The 21,647-nt window shown below is 39.6% G+C and overlaps 1 pseudogene; it reads left to right on the plus strand.

The window, feature by feature from the left end:
• The first annotated feature begins 3,687 nt into the window (after positions 1 to 3,687).
• LOC102835994 overlaps positions 3,688 to 21,647 on the plus strand; it is a 26,913-nt pseudogene continuing 8,953 nt past the window's right edge.

Consider the following 21,647-nt stretch of genomic DNA (forward strand, 5'->3'; position numbering starts at 1 on the left):
CAATAAGCCATTTTCAGAGCAGCAGAGACTCCAGAAAAGTTCCCAATGTGCCTGTGACTCGTAATGTTGTTGTTAAGTGCTGTCGCGTTGGTTTTGACTCATAGCAATCCTGTATAGGGTTTCCAAGGAGTGACTGGTAAATTTGAACCACCAGCCTAGGATAAGCAGTCCAGTGCTTAACCTACAGCACCACACCAGGACTCCATGCAGCTACACAAATAATAAGTCCAAATACCATCTTGGGATAGGCTCATTCACACCAACATATAATCCAAAACATTATTCACGGCCAGGACACTAGAAGCGATGACACAAGAAAGTCCAATGTTGTTGGTCAGTCTCATTCAGTCAGCTATGCAGTGGATGAGTGTTGAATAACCCAGGCTTCAGAACCAGTCCTTCTAGGTGGGCCTCCCAGCTCTGCTATGGATTCGTTGGTTATTTTCACCTCTTTAAGACTCAGTTTTCTTAAACATAAAATGGGATGGGAATATAGCTTCATCTCCTAAGAGGGTAAAAGTAAGTCCAAAAAAGTATTGCAACTAAGGTTACAGTTGATATCTGCATGAGTTTATTTCAAAGAAAATATGTTCAAACATGTCTCTGCAATCAGTGGATGGCTGCAGACAAGTTCTCTCAATTGGGTGCCTTCAAAAAAACAAAAAAAGTCTGTTGTTAGGTGCCATTGAGTCAGTTCCATTTCGTAGTGATCCTACGCACAACGGAAGGCAAGACTGCCCAGGACTGCACCCTCACAATTGTTCTTCTGTTTGAGCCCATTGTTGCAGCCAGTGTGGAAGAAGTTCAAGCTACACTGGAGAAGAAGTGTGTCTTCTCCTTAAGGGGCTTCCTTTTTCTGGCTGACCCTCCACTTTACCAAGCATGGTGTCCATCCATATCCAAGGACTGTTCTCTCCTGACAATATGTCCAAAGAATGAGAGATCAAGTCTCCCCATCCTTCCTTCTAAGGAGCATTGTGGCTGTACTTCTTCCAACACGGCTTTGTTTGTTCTTCTGGAAGTCCATGGTACTTCCAATGGTCTTCACCAGCACCATAATTCAGATGTATCAATTCTTCTATAGTATTTCTTAGTCACTGTCCAGTTTTCACATGCATACGAGGCTATTGAAAATACAATGGCTTAGGTCAGGCACACTTAGTCCTCAAACTGACATCTTTGCTCTTAAATACTTCAGAGGTCTTTTGCAGCAATTTGCCTAATGCTATACATCCTTTGGAGTCCTGGGGTGGCGCTGTGGGTTAATGAGTCAGACTGGAAAGCCGTTTTAACTGCAAGGTTGGTGGTTCAAGCTCACCAGCTGCTCCTCAGAAACCCTATATAGGGTCACTATGGGTCAGGATTGACTCGATGGCATTTAACAACAACAACACATGTCCTTTGATTTCTTGACTGCTCCTTCCATGAGTTGATTGTGGATTCAAGCAAAATGAAGACTTTGAGAACTTCAATCTTTTCTCCATTTATCATGTTATTTATTGATCCAGTTGTGAGGATTTTCATTTCCTTTACACTAGGCGCAATCCATATTGAAGGCTGTGGCCTTTGATCTTTATCAGTAAGTATTTTAAGTCCTCTTTGCTTCCAGAAAGCAAGGTTGTGTCATCTGCATATTGCAGACTGTTATTGAATCTTCCTGATGCCATGTTCTTGTACTGCTGAAATCATTTTTTAATTATCTTGAGCATAATTTTACTTGCATATGATATTGTTCCATGACTTCTACATTCTGTTGGTTCACCATTTTTTGGAATGGGCACAGATATGGATCTTTTCCAATTAATTGGCCAGGTAGCTGGCTTCCAAATTGTTTTGAATAGGAGAGTGAGTGTCTCCAGCACTGCATCAGTCTGTTGAAATGTTTCCATTTGTATTCCATCAATTCCTGGAGCCTTGTGTTTTGCCAATGCCTTCAGTGTAACTTGAACTTCTTCCTTCAACACCATCCATCTTATTCAACCTCTAGAAATGGTTGAACACTGACCAATTCTTTTTGGCATGGTGACTGTATATATTTCTTCAATCTTCTTTTGATACTTCCTGAATCATTCAATATTTGGTCCTGTGTGCTGTCAAATTGGTTCCAACTCACAGTGACCCTGTATAAGGCTTTCCAAGGCTTTAAATCTTTACAGAAGTAGAAAGTCTCTTCTTTCTTCCATGGAGTGCCTCATGGACTCAAATCTCCAACTTAGTGGTTTGCAGTCCAGTGCTTATCCTGCAAGGCCACCTCACTCCCATTTTGCCTAAAGAATTCAATATTTCAACCCGAGGCTTGCATTTTTTCTTCAATTCTTTCAGCTTGAGAAATGCTGAGTGTATTTTTCCCTTTTGGCTTTCTAACTCCAGGTCTTTGCACATTTCATTATAGTACTTGACTTTGTCTTCCCAAGATGCCCTTTGAAATTTTCTGTTCAGCTCTTTTAGTTCCTTATTTCTTCCAGTTGCTTTAGTTTCAGAGTTTGTTCTGACTCTGTTTTGGTCTTTTCTTTCCCTTCTATCTCCTTAATGATCTTTTGCTTTCTTCATGTATGATGTTATTGATGTCATTTCACAACTCTTCCAGAAAGGATATAGAGCACTTTAATGATTGTCTTGTTGACAAAGAATATTAAATATACTGTGGAATGGCAGAAGAACAAACAAATTTGTCTTAGAAGAAGTATGCCCAGAAAGCTCCTTAGAAGCCAGGATGAGACTTTGTTACTTACTTTGGACATGCTATCAAGAAGGACCGATGTTATTGTTGTTGTTAAGTGCCGTTGAGTTGGTTCCGACCCATAGAGACCCTGTGTAGGGTTTCCAAGGAGCAACTGGTAAGCTTAAACTGCCAACCTTGCAGTTCAAATGGCTTTGCAGTCTGGCGCACACACCAGGACTCCAAGAAGGACCAATAGCTCTTGGTGAAACACACCAGGACTCCAAGAAGGACCAATAGCTCTTGGTAAAACAGATCAGCGTAAAAGAGGGAGGCTTTCAACAAGATTGACACAGTGGTTGCAACAATGGACTGAAACATACCTCCTTTTGTGAAAGGAGCAGACAATATTTCATTCTGTTACACATGCAAATGCTATGAGTCAAAACCAACTACATAGGCCCTAATAACAACAAAACAACAACAAACTACTATAGGAGTTCCTGAGTGGTGCAGTGAGTTAACCACTCAATTACTAAATAAAGGTTAAAGGTTCAAGTTTACCCAGAGGCACTTCAGAAGAAAGGTCTGGTGAGCTACTTCTGGAAAAAAAATAATAAGCCATGAGATTTTATAGAGCCCCAATTCACAATAAAAAGTTGTTGCAGCTTTTTAAAGTTTGTCTAATTTGGTGTGGCTCTGTGGGAAAAGGCACTGGACTGCAAGGTTAGTTTGAACTGCAAGGTTGGTGGTTCAAATTCACCAGCTGCTCCTAAGAAACCTTATACAGGATCATGATGAGTCAAAACCTACTCGATGGCACTAACAACAACAGCAACAATTTGGCATTACTGTCCATGGAACATAAATTATATGAAAATCTTTACTAAAATAATTCATGATTTTTCTGAAAGAAGGCAAATAGAGCTTACAGAATATACACTATTATGTTGCACTTAACAAAAGCAACAATGTACAGAAGAAAACCCAGGAAGCACAATTCTACTCCAACACACATATACGTTACCATGAGTCGGAATGAGAACTCCGTGAGACCCGGAAGCTATGAGTCAGATAGACTCAAAGGCAGTGGGCAGGTATGACCTCACCTTCCCTTTCTCAACCTTCTTCCCCTCTCCTCCCTCATTAACTGCAGTCTTGATCATGCCCCAACACTACTGGGACAGAATACAAAATGCACAGTGACTTTAAAAGGCACCATCAAAAGCAGAGAAATTGGTTGAGGGATGGACCACCAAACTCAGCTCCCATCCCAAATGTAAATTACCAGAGAGATTCTTGCAAATAAAACAGCATCCTAATTGCTAGCCCCAAATTATAATGAACCTCAGAGCCACATTTCTTTGCTCTATTTGCCATTTTTCCTGTGTTTTACTCTTGCCATGGGTATTTTATATAATGAACAGTTAACTGACAGGCTTGTGTTGTGCTACCATTTGTTCAGCATTTTTGAGCAGTTACTGAATACAGGCTCTGTGCTAGGCAAAGTAGCAGATAAAAGATGGAATCAGACATGAACTCTTTACTCAAGAAGCACATACTCCAGTGGATACGACTATGACTGAAAATGGTTGTTCATTCCCTAACTGGGATTCCCAACGTAGAGTTCACTAGTTAATATTTGTAAATGGAACTAACACAGTTGGCGTCCTGATATGGTACAGTAGGATTAGCACTGGACTGCTAACCAGAAGGTTGGTGGCTCAACTCCACCAGTTGCTTCTTGGAAACCCTATACAGGGTCACTATGAGTTGGAACCTATTTCAATGGTACTTAACAAAAACAACTGTGTTGGTATGCATTTGACAACCAGCTGAAGTGTGTGGAGTAGGGTAGGTACAGTGGGGTGGGGTGCTGAGTTGCCTGTATATATATATATATATGTAAGTTTATTATAAATTTTACTGATATGAGCACATGTGGCATATAGTTAATACATTTAATAAACTATTATAAATTCCCCATTTACAATAGTCCGTTGATTCTTACAAAAGGCTTTTGCCAATTTTTTATGAACTCTTATATCCATGCTAGGCTGCAAATGATGAACATGATAGGTTACAAATGATGAATGTTATTGTTGTTAAATGCCATCGAGTAGGTTCCAACTTATAATGACTCTGTATAGGGTTTCTGAGGCTCTACATCTTTTCAGCAGCACAAAGCCTCATCTTTCTCCTGAGCTCAAACTGGCGACCTTGTAATTCGCAGTCCAGTGCATCTCCTACAGAGCCACCATGTTCCCAAAGTGATTAACAGTGATTGATATTTTCTTTTACATTAATGAGTGGGACACAAGGGAAAAACAAAGACAACAGAGATGTATGTCAGAACGATATTCATTTGTCAATGGCTTGAGTGAATTGTACTGAATCTGAAAGTCGTTTTTGATTACTGGAAGAATGTTTCTCCAGTGTTTATGTTGTTCATAATGTAACAGCTATGCTGTTGATATCAGCTGCTCTCAAACCAGTTCCTTCTGACTCATGGTGACCCCGTCATTCGTGGTGACCCCGTAGAGAACAGAACAAACGTTGTCCGGTTCCACATCATCCTTAGCATGGATGGAATATACTCACACCCACTCTGTGCTCACTGTGTCGTTTGAATGCCCTCCAAACTAGATCACTAATCTTCCAGCACTCTATCAGACAGTATTCTGTTGTGTTATTCATAAGGTCCTAATGGTTATAGACACTTTTACATTTCATCAGTATTATGAACATGTTTTCCATCACTTTCTTAAATCTAAATACCCAACAAAATAATAAAGCAAGCACTGATTTATTGCATTTACTGATTTTCATAGGGAAAATACTTGCACCATGGCCAATTTCAAGCTCCCCAGATGATGTCACTGAATGCAAAGTTAGGGTCCCACATTGTGTACAGTATGGTGGTGGTGGTATGCCATAGAGTCGGTTCTGACTCATAGCAACTCTGAATAGGGTTTCCAAGGCTGTGAAACTTCATGGGAACAGAAAGCCTCATCTTTCACCCATGGGACAGCTGGTAGTTTTGAACTGCTGACCTTGAGGTTAGCAATGTGACACATAACCACTATACTACCAGAGCTCCTTATTGTATAGTATAGACACAATATAAGTAAATAACTTCAAAAACATTAATAATAGCAAAATGTAGCAAAGTTATTATAAATTGATGTGTTTTGAGTATTTACTATTTTTAATTTTAATATAATTTAATTGCAAGTGTATGTAATTTAATTTTCAGCAACAAACGGTTGTACTTAACAGCAGGCTTATAAGATCCCTGAAATTTTAGCAATTGCTTCCCATAAGCCAATTCAAATCAGGTACGGCACACCATGGAATCCTATCACCAGCTTCATATATTGGGAAATTTTATCCTTGTTCTTCTACTTGTCAATCCCATTCCTTCCTTGCCGTATTTCTCTCCTTCCAATTCAAGAGATGGCACAGTAGAGAATTGAAGAACCTCAGGCTCTGAAGCCAGGTTGTGTGCCTTCGTTACTTACTTTTGGCAATCACTTTCTATGCCTTAATGCTCTTTTCTGTAAGATGGGAATAATCATAATGCTTACCCTATAGAGTTAACATTCTTGGGTTGTATAAACAGTAAAATGCTTGTTGCTCATCAAATGGTTAAAGGTTCAAGTCCACCTAAAGGCACCTTAAAAGGAAGTTCTGGCAGTCCCCCTAAAATCAGTCTTTGAAAGTCCTATGGGGCAATGTTCTACTCTGACACACATGGGGTTTCCATGAATCAACTGATTTGATGGCAACTGGTATCCTATAGAGTTTAATGAGAACTAAATGAATTAACATTTGCAAAGTCTTTGCAATAGAATCTGGCACATTGTAAATGCTCTATAAGTGTTTACCAAATAAAAATGTAAATTTCTTAACCTTCTCAATTCTCTTTCTGTCAAAGATGTTATACCTACATCTAACATAGCAAATGTGCTTCACACAAGGTTTCAAAAGCTGCAACTCTGCATAGCCCCATCAGCTGGGACAAGATTACCTTTTGTTCTTTGAGTTTTCTTCCCAAGTCTCTGGTCCTTAGAGATCTGCTCCATCATCGTCAGGGACCACCTGAAGCCAAGGCAGATATGTGGTGCTCTGTACTGGGAGGATGTTTCCTCCCTGTGCAACATCTTTTCCTTGCATCTAACTCTCCCTGGATGCTCCAGGGAGCATTGGTTTGGTCCAATGACCCATCCCAATGAGTTAAGTCCCTTCCTTCTTTGAAGGCAGCATTTCCCTCAAGTTCCTGGAAGGACTTTGTTACTGAGTGATGGTTTCCATGTATTGTTTTTATTCTAGAAGTTTCTTTTTCTTTTTCCCTCTCTCTTTACCACAAAAAGTATTGAGACCCATTCTTTTGGAGAGGAGAATTTCTTATTTGGCCCTTGTAGTTAAGTACTGTGGAGTCGGTGGTGACCCTGCACAGGGTTTCTGAGGCTGCAAATCTTTACGGGAGCAGAAAGCCTCACCTTTCTCCCACGGAACAGCTGGTAGTTTCGAACTGCCGACCTTGAGGTTAGCAGCCTGATTCTTAACCACTACGCTACCAGAGATCCTTATGCCTTTAAAATACTACTTGAAAGCAGAGCTCAAGGAGGAGAGAAAAGGAGGTGGATGTGGTTGCCGGTTAAGCTACAAGAAGCTGATAGGAGCAAAGCCTCCATCAACTCCTGCGAGCTCTCCCAGTCCAACCAGCCCAGCCCTTTTCTTCCTCAGCTGTATGACTTGGAGCTTCAACATCACCTGAGGAGTTATTTCAAATGCAGATTCCTTGACCCCACCCCACATAGGCTGTGTTTCAGGAGTTTGGTCCCCAGATAATTGTCATGCACTCTCCCTGTACTTAGAAAAAATATGAGTTTTCACCAGGCCTTGATGGGTTTGCTCGGAACCAGGCACCTTCAAGAAGAGTGAAAAAATAATAGTACAGAATGATGGAGCAATTCTATTTATAAGTCAAATAGCAGATAAAAGTAAGGAAACCTGGCCTCAATGACAAGAGAAGGCAATAATCAATATTCTAACATAAAACAATAATGCAGCTGGCACAATAAAGCAATCCCACCGGGAGCTATAGAGCGGCGTCATTAGCGTTGCGTTGTAATGAAGCCGGCAGAAGGCAGCACGCATGAACCAGAGCACAGCCTCTTCAACGCGGAATATTCCGCCGCGTTGCAGCCACATTTATTTTATTTGAAAGAAGAATGGTCCTGTTGCCAAACCATCAGATGGCAAAGAGAGATATACTTGATGAATTATAAAAAAAAAAAAAAAAAGAGTCTGCCACAGCCTCACAAAATACATTTCTAATGTAAATGCTTCGAGTAAGTAGAATCCATCCCTCCGAAGTGGAGATACCTAGAGAGAAAGGGAAGTAGGGAGTGGGGGGTCCGGGTGAGGTGAGTCAGGAGTATGGCTGGAGAAAAGGAACCCTGTTATGTTTAACAATAACAAACACCAACAAAAGCCCACTCAGCAAGCATCACTCACTTCTTCTCAACCCTGTTCTTGTGATATGGATTGACAGCCCTTTTAATATGAAATAAATCAGGCAGGAGAAGGAGTGTCTGGGAGAACATACAGATTGAGGGCTGACTGGCAGGACGCCTCCGAAATGCGCTCTGTTTGCATTTGCCTTTGCAGCAGCTAACTTGAAAGGCGCTTTGAAAGGCTGTGGGGATGTGTTTGGAGCGTAAAGAACTAGGGTGCAGTGTGCTTACTTCAGGCTCCTGGGCATGCTACGCCTGGAAGGAACGAGCTGGTTCTGCAAAGACAAACGGCCCTTTCTGTCCTCCCACATCTCCAGTGAAAAGGCATTTGTCTACTATCCGATTTCATACTTAGTGAGAACCAGTTAATCCTCCAAAGCCAGTGTGTCCCTACCCAAGCATTAGGGTCTAGTCACTTCTCACCAGAAAGCTGGTAAGTGGCTTGGTTAGTAATGAGACATGACACTCTTCTGGGAGGTTTATGTTCAGTGGCCATGCCGTCAGACGCACCTACCTAGGGCCAGCCAGAAGTCCCTTTGGTGAGCTGTCTCCTTGGATTTCCTGGACTGTCCAGTGCCACAGTTATCCTGTAAAGCAAATGCCAGTAACCATCTGTCATGAGGCGGTTTCGGCATCCTCCACAGAGGGGAAAGTAAATATTTCTGCTCTAAGACAAGAAACCAGGCCCTCCTCGGAAATCCAATACAGGGTCGCTATGCATTGGAAGCGACTCGACTGCACTTAACAACAACAACAAGACAAGAAAATGCTTGAGAGATATAGGGTGAGTCCGAAGTATGCAGGAAGACGGAGAATCCACATTAGGCAAGCACAGAAAAAGCAAGTCGAACTTGGCGGTCCCTTTCATTCTCAAGTCCTTGACCCTTTCAGCACCTTTGCTGTCTTCTGCCTGGAGACCGTTCAGAGCATACACACCCACCAGACATCCAATCAGTAGCTGCTCTTACTAAGCAGGCTCTCTGATCATTCAACAAATATTGGTAGAGTGTCTGTAAACTGCCGTTTTCTGTCCTAGATGCTAGAGGTAGAGTAATCAATATGGCAGGCAAGGTGGCTATTCCCATGAAACTAATATTCCAGAAAGAGACAATAAAGAATAAAATGCTATCAGCAAAAAGATGATTATTGATTATTAACAAATGCTATAAAAGAAAGAGTGATATAAAAACTGGAGTCAAGGTCACTGCTGTTGTTGTTGTTGTTACGTGCCTTTGAGTCAATTCCAACTCATAGAGACCCCATATTGAGTTTCCAAACCTGTAAATCTTTGCAGAGCAGAAAGCTTCGTCTTCCTCCCACAGAGCAGCTGGTAGGCTTGAACAGTCAACCTTGTGGTTCACAGTCCAGTGCTGCTCCTACAGAGCCACTGTGCTCCAGTCAAGGTTCCTAGGTAGCATCAGCAGTGCCACAAAGAAAAGCCTGGTAATCTGATTCTGTTAAGGTTACAGCCCAGGGAAACTCTCTGGAGAACCTGTTCTGCTCTCAAATTGCTCAACCTCAGCTAACAACAACTCAATTGGTCAGGAGGCTGACTTTGTGTGGAGTGATTAGGGAGAGCTGGCTGAAAGGATGTCATGTGAGCAGAGACCTGAAAGTTGAAAAGAATCCAGCCAGGAAGTGATGAACTGTCCAGGCAGAGGGAACCCAAGGAGCGCTGAGAATCAGCAAGAGGATTGCATGGCTCAAGCAAGCATAAGAGGAGAGAGGAGAGAGAGAGAATGTGGGTTAGAGAGAAAAGAGGGATTGCCACAAAGGATTCTACTGAACTTCAGAGCCAGACACTGTGTCTGCCTCAAAACACTTGGGTGACCTTGGGCAAAGGAACTGACTTTTCCAGTTGCCTCCAAGGGGGACAATGACCTCCCCACCTCTCCCCCACCTCATAGCATGTATCTCCTGGAGCTATTGTGAAGATGACAGGACACGAGGCAGTGCGTGCAAAATGTCACCATGCCAAGCACAGAGTGAGCACTCTAGTCATGTGATTTGCTACTATTATTTCTATTTGGGGATAGGTTAAGCCGGAAGTGTTAAATTAGCTTCTTGGGGCCATTCTGAGACAGTGTGCCTAAGTCCCCTATGATGTCAGATCACCAAAATCACTTGAGTGCAATTATAAAGGAATTACTTTCCTAGCAATTAATCACCGGTATAAGATTGCCAATACACATCATTGCAGCATTCTGACATACTGCATCACACGATCAGAATGTAGACTAGAAAGGGGCCCATTTGTAGCTGACCTTATTCAAGTCAAATCAGCTCAATCAATTGAAAGTCAGTGGGAATTTTGCCTGAATAGGGGTCAAGACCAATTATAGAAAGGCATAATAGAACAAGGGAATGTTTTAAAAGATTCTAGATCTTATAGTAATTTTTCACAGTTCAGAAATATGTTGAGGTAGCACCTCTGTAATACAAGACATACATTGTTCATAAAGGTTTCTTTCTGCCTACCTCTTCTTTCAAGAGTGTATCTGCTTCTTTTTTTGACAGATGCAAGAGTAGGGTAAAAAGTACAAGAAAGCTTAGATGTGTATCTAAAACAGATATGGGGTATTAAGAAGACAAGGACTTCAAATCATTTAACTATTAATGATGCTACTGACATTGATTATCTGTGTCCGGTGTGGTGCTGTAGGGTAAGCACTGGAGTGCTAACCATAGGTCAGTGATAGAAATCCACCAACAGCTCCTTGTGAACCTTATATAGGGTTGCTATGAGTCGGAACCAACTCAACGGCATTTAACAACAACAACAATAAATAGTAGCCAGATGGAGACCCTGGGCAGTCCAAATGGCTAAGTGCTTGGCTGCTAACCATGTTGGCAGTTCAAGGCTACCCAGTGGTGCCTCAAAAGAAAGGCCTGGTGATCTACCTCCAAAAAACTCAAGTCATTGAAAACCCACTTGCACACAGTTCCCATCTGATATGCATGAAATTGCCATAAGTTGGAATCAATTCAAAGGCAGCTGGCTGTTTTGTTTTGCCAGATAGCAAAGAAGTCCTCCCAAATGCCACAGTCTAATTTAGCCATCAGAGTTCTCTCCCATCTCACAAGTCTACTTATGTTTTGGAGACTGCACTTGAATCTTAAGACTGGCTTGAGAAATTTTTAGTTAGGACTGTAAACCTAGCACTTAAAAGAAAAGCTAGGTGGCCAAGGGGGCAGATTTGCGGGGTGTACCCTTTGGTTATTTGAATGATTGTATATTCCTGAGTGCTTCAGTGTACAAAAAAACTCAGAGGGAATGGAAGCAAGTGTTCTTGAATGATGAGGCATGGAGGGAATTGTAATCATTGCAATGAAACAAAATATGATAGGATGAATGTAAAGCTGATGTTCTCCTATGTAAACTATCACTCAATTCACAATAAAAACTTTGTAAAAAAGAAAAGAAAAGCTAGTCTATATATCTCAGGCCATCGTGTGTATGGATTATTGCTCTTTTCAAGTCTACCTCATAGTATTAGTTAGCTCTTGTTGTTGTCAGTTGCCATCAACTTGCCTCCAACTCATGGGAACCGAGTGAGCACAGGCAACCAAACTCCCTGTGCCTATCACCCACACACCCCTCAACTATGGTGGTGCCAGCCATGCTCCTGTGAGCCTGCCAGCAACCCTCCATACTCTGGCTAGATGGACAGCACACTCCCATGTCCCCAGAGCCTCCCATACCATCCACCTCTGACTAGCAATCCAGTGAGCAGCAGAGAGAACTCTTCACCCCACTGACCCAGTAGGTGGTTAAGAGTGCACTCCTACGTGTCTGTACACATATCACCCATTCCTACCCACTGACCTGGCAAATAGAGGAGACCCCACTCCTGTGCCCCACTCACCTGCCCACGTGCTACATCTACTGCCAAGCTCACTTGGGGAGTGACGTTGCCAACTCCTGTGCCACTGAATCAGTGACATACTGTGACCAATGCCTGCCCAGTCTGCTTTCAGCTCCTCTGCACAACCAGTGAACAAGAGACCCACACTCACACTGCCAGCCCCTGCCCTGCCCACCTAGAAACAGGTGATAGACTCACCAGTGCTGCCACACAGTGTAGCACACCTGACCCCTGTGCAGTAGAGCAGCACAAAATGAAACCTTGGGACAAAGTAAACAAACATACAATCAATAAATAAAATAATACCATAGAAATGACAATACCAAATCGCACAAAGAAGCAATACAAGATGGTTTAAACAAGTGACCAAAACAAAGGGCTAGAAAACCTTTCTGAGGAGGAAATGATAATATTCAAAAGACTAATTTATAGCATTCTCCAAGAGATCAAAGAAAACACACACAAACCCAAGGGAAATACAGTGAACTCTAAAAGAATCCAGGAAAAGAAATAATAAAATGACAAAACAGACCATTAGAAACCATACAAGAACAGTAACTAGAAATCAGGAAGACTAACAATAAATTTTTGGAAATAAATAATTCAATGGAAAGACACAAAAGTAGAATTGAGGCAATGGAAGACAGAATCAGTAAAATAGAGGTACTCATTTATTTGAAGAATAACCAGCAAAAGAATGAAGAAAGCCTAAGAGTGACGTAGGACTATTAATTCTGTCATCAGAATTCCAGAAAAGAAGATATTTTAAATGCCTGGAGAGAATGTTTGTAGATTTTCTGGCAGAAACTTTCCCTAATATTATGAAAGATGAGTAGATATCCACCCAAGAACCTCAATAAATCTCATACAGGATGGACCCCCAAAAGAATATGACTAGGGCATATCATAATCAAATATTTCAAAACCAAAACCAAAGAAAGAATCCTAAGAGCAGCTCAGAAAAATGAAATGTAAATCAATAAGACTAAGTTCTGATTTCTTGGCAAAAACCATGCAGACAAAAAGGCAATAGGATAACATATATAAAACCCTGAAAGAAAGAAAATTGCCAACCTAAAACTATAAAGCCAGTAAAATTGTATCTTGAGTATGATTGTGTAACTAGGGCATTTCCAGATAAACAGAAATTTTTTAAAAAATTGTAAAACTGAGACCGATCTTACAAGAAATGCTAAAATGAGCACTCCGGACAGAGAATGAGCATCATCAGACAACAACCTAAGATTAAAACAGTATTAGCCAAATACCAACTCAGATAAGTAACTATTGAAAAATAAAATAAGCCTACATATCAAAATTTAAAAAAAGTGAGCTGGCACTGGAGGCATTAACTCATCTATGCCGAGAAATTTGGAAGACAACTATCTGGCTTACTGATTGGAAGAGATCCGTAATTGTGCCTATTCCAAAGAGAGGTGACCCAAGGGAATGCCTAAATCATCGGACTATCTCTTTGTTATCCCATGTAAGTAAAGTTTCACTAAAAGTAATACAGAAACGGCTACAAGCATACATTGTACAGAGAACGTCCAGAGGTTCAAGCTGGATTCAGAGGAGGATGTGGAATGAGGGATATCATTGCTGATGTCCGATGGATCTTGGCTGAAAGCAGAGAATACCAGAAAAATGTTTACCTGTGCTTTTTTGACTACAGAAAGGCTTTTGATTGTGTGGATCATGACAAGCTATGGACAACATTGCCAAGTATGAGTATTCCAGAATACTTAATTGTGCTCATGAGGAATCTGTACATGGACCAAAAGGCAGCTGTTCGAACAGAACATGGGTACACTGAATGGTTTAAAATTAAGAAAGGTGTGCAACAGGGTTCTATTCTTTCACCATACTTAGTCAACCTGTATGCTGAGCAAATAATCCGAGAAGCTGGATTATATAAAGAAAAATGTGGCATCAGGATTGCAGGAAGCCTCATTAACAACCTGCAATATGTAGATGATACAACCTTGCTTGCTGAAAGTGAAAAGGACTTAAAATATTTACTGATGAAGATCAGAGACCACAGCCTACCATATGGATTGCATCTCAATGTAAAGAAAACAAAAAACCTCACCACTGGATCAATAAACAACATTCTTATCAATGGAGAAAAGGTTGAAGTTGTCAAGGACTTCATTCTTCTTGAATCAACCATCAATACTCACGGAAGCAGCAGTCAAGAAATCAAACAATGTATTGCGTTGGGCAAATCTGCTACACAAGACCTTTTAAAAGTGCTGAAGAGCAAAAATGTCAGCTTAAGGACTGAGGTGCTTGAGGACTGACACAAACCATGGTATCTTCAATAATGCATATTCTCATATACATGTGAAAGCTGGACAGTGAATAAGGAAGACCATAGAAGAACTGATGCATTTGAGTTTTGGTGTTGTAAGAGGATATTGAAAGTACCATGGGCTGCCAAAAGAACAAAGTGCCATGGGCTGCCAAATGAACAAACAGATCTGTGCTGGAAAAAATACAGCCAGATTGTTCCTTGGAGGCCAGGATGGCCAAACTTTGTCTCTCATACTTCGGACATATTGTCAGGAGGGATCAGTCACTGGAGAAGGATATCATGTTTGGTAAGATGGAGGCTCAGAGAAAACAAAGACGACCCCCAGAGAGATGGATTGGCAAAGTGTTTAATTCTGTTGTGCATAGGGTCACTATGAGTCAGTACTGACTCAATGGCATGAAAATAACATGAAACAACCACAAAAAAAACCAACATGAAAATAAAAAAGAAGAAAATCAAAGGTTCTGTAAACACAAAATCAACAACGATGAAGAAAATAAAAAGAAAAAAACCAGCACAGAAAATAAAGCAAAAGACAGAAACCATCAACACTGCACACACCCTAAAAAAAGGTATACAGAATAACAACAGTCAATCCATACCCAAGCATAACACACTGAATGTAAATGGTTAAAACGCGCCAGTCAAAAGAAAGAGAATGACAGAATGGATTTTTTTTTTTAATGACCCATCACTATATTGTCTAAAAGAGATACATCTTAGACACAAAGATATAAACAAGCTAAAAATCAAAGGATGGAAAATTTAATCAAGTAAATGGTAACCAAAAAAGAGTTTTGCCGTTGTTGTTGTTAAGTGCCGTCAAGTCAGTTCTGACTCATAACAACCATGTATAGGTTTCCAAGGAGCAATTAGTGAGTTTGAACGGCCGACCTTGTGGCTCAAACCGACCATGCGGTCCAATTATCTTATCCCTCAGCACCAGCAGTAATAGTAACCTCTGATAAAATAGACTTTAAGGCAAAATCCACCAAAAAAGACAAAGAAGAGCATATATTAATCTAAAAGATATACTATTATAAATATTTATGTACCCATTGACAGAGCTTCAAAATACATAAAATAAACTCTAACGGCATTGAAAAAAGAAACAGACAGTTCCACAATAATACTAAGACACTTTAACACACCATGTTCAATGAATGACAGAATTGGAAGGAAACTCAACAGAGCTATAGAAGATCTAAACACAATTAACCAACTTGACCCCAAAGACAGCACTCCATCTAACAGCAGCGCAATACACACTATTCTCCAAGCCACATAGATCATTCTCCAGAACAGACCATACATTAGGCCACAATACAAGGCTCAATACATTTTAAGACATCAGAATAATACAAAACATATTCTCTAATTGCAATGTTCTAAAACTAGAAATCAGTAACAGGAAGAACAAGGCAAAGAATCTAATTAATGCATGGAAATTGAATGACGCCCTTCTTAAAAACCAGAGAGCAATACAACAAATTTTAAATGAAATTAAAAAATTGCTAGAATCAAACAAGAATGAAAACACAAAATATCACAACCATTGGAACACAGCAAAAGCTGTGCTTAGACGTCAAATTTATAACAGTGAACATCAAAAAAAGAAGAAAGAGCCAAAATCAATACCTTAACTCTACAAGCAGACCAAATTGAAAAAGAGAAGCAAAAGAAACCCACAATCACCAAACTGATCCACTGCCATCAAGTAGATTCTGATGCATAACAACACAATATGGCCGAGAAGAACTGCCCCATAAGGTTTCCAAGGCTGTAAATCTTTACAGACGTAAACGGCTACCTCTCTCCCCCATCGAACACTGGCACATTCGAATCACCAGCCTTTCTGATGAGCAGTCAAACATTTTAACCACTGTGGCACCACCTGGACTTGCTGTTAGCCAGGAAAAAGGAAATCATAAAGATTAGAGCAGAAATAAATAAAACAGAAAAACAATAGAAAAGATTAACAAGACCAGAAGTTGGCTTTTTGAAAGGATCATTAAAATGGACAAATTAACAAGTTGACCAAAGAAAAGAAGAAAAAGATGCAAATGACCCAAACAAGTAATAAGCTGCGTGACATGACCACAGAGCCAGCTGTGATGTAAAAAGGATCATAACAGAATCTTATTAATAGTGGTGATGGGTGTGCAACAAGGGGAGGGAGTGTAGTTGGTGTGGCTGACTTATGCATGTAAAAATGGATAAAATGGAAAAGATTGTGTTGTATATATAATGCTACAATTAAAAAAGTAATTTAGAAAAAAAAGATATAAAAAATTGTACTCCAACAAACTTGAAAATCTAAAGGAAATAGACAAATTTCTAAAAGCTCACTACCCATCCAAACTGAGATAGAAAATTTAAACAAACCTATAACATAACAAGAAATTGAAGGGGCCATAAAAAAAATTTCCCAACAGCAACAATAAGAATAGATGGCTTCACTGGAGAATTCTATAAAACATTCAAAAAAGAGTTGACACAAATTCTACAAAAAATATCTCAGTACATAGAAAAGGAAGGAACACTATTCTAAATTCATTCTATGAAATCAGCATAATCCTGGTACCAAAGTCAGGTAGATACACTGCTAAAAATAAAATGATAGACAAATATCCCTCATGAATACAGATGCAAATATTCTGAACAAAATTTTAGCCAATAGAATTCAACAGCATATCAACATAACAATAATAATCATACATCATGACCCAGTGGGATTCATCACAAGTGTGTAAGGATGGTTCAACATTAGAAAATCAATCATCACAATTCACCACACAAATACAACAAGGAGAAGAATCACATGATCATCTCAAGTGATGCAGAAAAGACATTTGAAAAAACTAATTATCCTTTCCTGATTTAAAAAAAAAAAATCTCAGCAAAACAAGAAAAAAGGGAAATTCCTCAACATAATTAAGGGCATATATACAAAACCAACAGTCACATTATTGTAAATGGAAAGAGACTGAAAGTATTCCATTGAGACTGGGAACCAGATAAAGATGTCCTACTATTCAATTTAATAACTGAAGTCCTACCTAAAGCAACAGGGAGAAAAAAGATAATGACAGGGTATCCAAATATGTAAAGAAGAAGTAAAATTATTCCTATTCACAGATGGCACCATAGGATAAGCACTTGATCTCAAGGTCAGTTTGAACCACAAAATCAGCTGTTCAAATGCACCAGCCGCTCCTAGGAAATCCTATATAGGGTCGCTATGAATCAGAACAAACTCGACAACACTTAACAAAAGCAACAATTCACAGATGGTATGATACTACACATAGAAGATCCCAGAGAATGCACAAGAAAGCTAGAGGAATTCAGCAACATGACAAGGTACAATATCAACATACAAAAATCACTTGAATTCCTCTACATTAATAAAGAGAACTCCCAAAGGAAATCACTTCCATTGATAATAGCCCCCCAAAATATAAAATACTTAGGAATAAATCTAACTAGGAACATAAAAGACTTACTGGGGAAAAAAAAAATCCTACAAGACACTATAGTAAGAAACCAAAGGAAGAAGGCAGCAAGATGGCAGACCAGGCAGAAACGCTACATAGATCCGCTACAACAAAGATACCGAAACCAAAGGAAACAGATACAGATGATTGTCCTGGAACCCTGAGCTCAGATGAAGGGATCGAGAAGTGGATTGAATGCTTACTAGAAAAGGAAGCTGGACAGACACAGAAAAAAGAGAGAGAGAGAGAGAGAGAGGCATGCCAGTCAACCCTCCCCAGCACAGCCATCTTGAACTTTTATGAGTGGCTTTGGAGACAGAGAACAGCATGGTGACACAGAGGCATACCTACTGGTGACTGGCAAAGAGAAAGATGTGATGTTTTTCTTATTCTCCACACTCCCCTGATGACCAGAGACATGGCCAGCCTCCACCTGCATACACCTCCAGCAAAGTTAATGCTCTCTGGCATCCTGAGCCACACAGCAGTGAGTCAAAAATTGAGAGCTGCATAAAACTGAGTTTGTCCAACTCTGTAACAAACCCATCACCTGAATTCTGATGAGCCGTGCTCCAAACCTGCAAGGCTGGGCCTGGCTAATCCTGGACTTGCCTTCACTAGGAGAAGAAGCTGAACAAACAAAGAGCGGGGGAAAGGATACAGGCAGGTGATCGGTGCTGGCTGGAAGCACAGTCATCTTGAACTTTTGTGGGTGGCTTTGAAGACAGAAGGTGGCTTAGTGGTCCAGAGATATACCACTTACTGTCAGAGAGAAAAGTGCAATTTTTTTTCTTGTTCCTCACATCCCCCGGTGACCAGCCCCCACCTACATACACCCCCAGTGTAACTCCTGCTCTCTAGGCAGTCAGAGTCCTTTGGTGGTGAGCCAAGCAGTTGTGAGCTACATCAAACTGATTTGGGTACATCTGCATCAACTCAACACTGGCTTCAGGTGAGGCCTGCTCTAGACCTGCAGAGCTGATTCTGGTCAGCTCTTGACTAGTGATAACTCTCACCCCCAGCTGTCCTCTGGGATGAAAATCTCCTAATCCCAGATGCTTTGGGGTCTGCACAAACTATCTCCTATGGGATGCTGAGATGTACCAGGAGCACCACTCTCTTATTCCCTGCCCTCCCACCACGGGAGAAAATCCCCAGATTTTCTTTTTTTCCTTACATTGTTTTTGTTTGCTTGTTCTTTCTTTCCCTTTGACCTCAAAGAAAAAGAAAAAAAGAACACAGAGCAAAATGACTGCAGTAAATTCATGCCTATCGATAATTACACTGAATGTAAATGGATTAAATGCACCAATCAAGAAACAGAGAGTACCTGAATGGAGAAGAAACCAGCGTTCTTCAATATGTTATTTAAGTGATACACCTTACACAGAAAGACAAAATATACACACACAAAAATCAAAGAATGGGGAAAAATATATTACGCTAATGGCAACAAAAACAAATAGGAGTGGCGATTTAAATTTCTGATAAAACAGACTTTAAGGCAAAAACCAGCATAAGAGACAAAGATAGATATTATCTCATGATTAAAGGGTTACTTGAACAAGAGGTCACAGCCATGATAAATACCTATGTTTCCAATGAAAGAGCCTCAAAATACATAAATCAAACGTAAATAGAATTGAAAAAAAAAGACAACTCTACAATAATAATAGGAGATTTTAATACACCACTTTCAATGAAGGAAAGAACTATGAAAGAAAATCAACAAAGACATTGAAAAACTAAAGAATACAATCAACTAATTTGATCTCATAGATTTATACAGAGCACAAGGCCCAACAATAGCACAATTCATATTCTTTTCCAGCCCACATGGACAGAACAGATCATATGTTAGGTCACAAAGCAAACTTCAGTACATTTATAAACATCAAAATACTACAAAAAAATCTTCTCAGATCACACATAAAATTATAAATTAACAATAGGAAGATCAAGAAAAATAAAAAAACAAATAAATAGAAATTGAATACCATCCTCCTTAACAGCGAAAGAGCAATAGAATAAATATAGAATGAAATTTTTAAAGTCCTTGAATTAAATGAGAACAAAAACACAACAGACCAAAACCTTTGGGACACCACAAAAACAGAGGTAATTTATATCAATAAACACACACATCCAAAAAGAATGAAGAACCAAAATTAACACTTTAACCCAACATCTCCAACAATTAGAAAAAGAACAGAAAGTAAACCTACTGCCACCAGAAGGAAAGACATAATAAAGATGAGAAGAGAAATAAATGCAACAGAAAAACAATAGGAAGAATCAATAAGACAAGAAGTTTGTTCTTTGAAAGGATTGATAAGATTGACAAACCAGTAGCAAATATAACAAAAAGAGAAGATATAAATTACTAGAATAAGAAATCATGTAAGTAATGTCACAAAAGGACAAATAGAAGAAAGAATAATACAAAATGCAATAGAGAACTGTGCTCCAACAAATTTGAAAATCTAGAAGAAATGGACAAATTCTTAGAAAAACACTACTTAACTAAACTAACACAGAGCTAGAAACCTTGAACAGATCTATAGCAAAAGGAGAAATTGATCAGGTCATTAAAATACACCCGACAAAAAAGTCTGGGCCCAGATGGCTTTACTGGTGAACTCCATCAAACACTCAGAAAAGAGGTGACACCAATTCTACTCAAACCAATCCAGAACATAGAAAATAATGAGAAACTACCAAAATACATTTTATGAAGTGAGCAGGACCCTCATACCAACACCAGGCAATGACATCACTAAAAAAAAAAAAAAAAATTATAGACCAAAATCCATAATAAGCATTGGACCACTAATTGCAAGTTGGTGGTTTAAACCGACCAATCACTCCTCAGAAACCCCACATAGGGTGAACCAGCTCACAACCAGCCACTTAACAACAAAAAATTTCTAATGAACATACATGGAAAAATTCTCTCAACAATAAAATTCTAGCAAGTAGAATTCAAGAACGCAAAAAAAAAAACCTGTCATACAATGTGGGACTCATTCCAGGAATGAATCCATAGGCTAAGCACTGAACTGCAAACCCTAATATCAGTGGTTCAAGCCTACGAGTCACTCTGCAGGAGAAAGATGGGGCTTTCTGCTCCAACAAAGATTTTGAAAGCCTCAGAAACCCTATACAGGGTCACTATGAGTTGGAACCAAATCATATAACAATAACTACAATGCAAGGATGATGGTTCAATATTAGAAAAACAGTCAACATAGTATACTACATAAACAAAACAAAGAAAAGAACCATATGATGTTATTGATTGGTTCAGAAAAGGCATTTGACAAAATACAACATCAGTTCCTAATAAAAACACTCAACAAAACAGGAATAGAAGGGAAATTCATCAACATAATTAAGGGCATATATAGAAATCCAACAGCCAACATTACTTTCAATGGAAAGACACTGAAAGCATTCCCCTTGAAAACCTGACAAGGATGCCCTTTATCACCACTTCTATTCAATATTGTACTAGAAGTTTTAGCAGAGTTATAAAGCAAGTAAGGAAATTAAAGGCATCCAAATTGACAAAGAAGTAAAATTCTCTATATATGTAGATGACATAATCCTACACATAGAAAATCTCAGAGAGTCAGCAATAAAATTATTGGAACTCATTGAAAGATTCAGCAAAGTGGCAGGATACAAGATCAACATACAAAAATCAGTTGGACAAAGAGGGGAGTGATCAATCTATCAGTCTGGGAGCGGAGGACCCTGGGACCATCAATGGAGAAGAGCGAAGAG

The sequence above is a fragment of the Chrysochloris asiatica genome, unplaced genomic scaffold (assembly GCF_000296735.1).
Source record: "Chrysochloris asiatica unplaced genomic scaffold, ChrAsi1.0 scaffold00006, whole genome shotgun sequence".
Lineage (NCBI taxonomy): Eukaryota > Metazoa > Chordata > Mammalia > Afrosoricida > Chrysochloridae > Chrysochloris > Chrysochloris asiatica.